The sequence below is a fragment of the Echinops telfairi genome, unplaced genomic scaffold (assembly GCF_000313985.2).
Source record: "Echinops telfairi isolate 266 unplaced genomic scaffold, ASM31398v2 ScPeMD7_7420;HRSCAF=8458, whole genome shotgun sequence".
In the NCBI taxonomy this organism is placed as follows: Eukaryota; Metazoa; Chordata; class Mammalia; order Afrosoricida; family Tenrecidae; genus Echinops; species Echinops telfairi.
In genome coordinates, this window is record NW_022111320.1 from 35608023 (window position 1) to 35608929 (window position 907).

Sequence of the window (907 nt, forward strand, 5' to 3'; positions counted from 1 at the left end):
GGCCAAGGCTTACCTCACCACTGATAACTCTGCCCTTGACCGCTAACAGTCCTCTGCCTTCTCCTGACCCAGGGCCCAGACACAGCTCTTGTCCACGTCGCAGTCTCTTCCACTTGGATTCTAGTCAGTGAATAATTGTCAAATCCCCTTCGGGGCTCTTCACACTGGGATAGGCTCCAAGGAGACACACCCTGGGTCTGGCTTTAGGAAGTTCGCTGTTTAAAAGGGAGTGGGGCGTGGGGGTGGTTCGTATATTGCTATAAGGTGAGAAGAGACCCAAAAGCCCCCACCCACCTGGTAGAAGCAACTCTTGGAGGGGTGACTTTGAAGAAAAGCACTGGCCAGCTCAGTCTGAGGCGGCTCCATGGAAAAAGCACTGGGACAGGCCAATCAAGACCCCAATAATGACCTCTGTGGACCAGGGATGTCTACAAATCAGGATGAAGAAACATTTGGAGGATGGTTCCCCCAAGTATAGGGTTTATAGAGGAACAGTGGAAAGACTAGGTCTTAGTATGAGACAAAGAATTGGAGCGTTAGAAGCACTTTCTTGGGGGAACTTCAAGAAGGTTCCCCAAGTGGGCCCCAGATGTTGGTCGGGTCTCCACTCTGCCACTCAACATTTGCTCCTTCCCCTTATGTAGAAGGGTGGACCCTAAAATACTCCACTGGACCCATGGGAGGATTTTCTCAAAGGGTGAAGCACAGCCTGATGCTCGACTTGGCACAGTGGCTGCCGGAAGTCCTACGGAGCAGCTTGCCTCTGGCACACACGGGCTCCCCAGGGCCCAAGGTGGACACTGTGGCAACCAGTTGGTTGGTTGTGATCGGGGACCTGCAAAAGTGTGTGGAAAAATTCCGTGAGCATTGACTTGCGGAAGCTTTTTGAAGCCCCCTCATACGTATC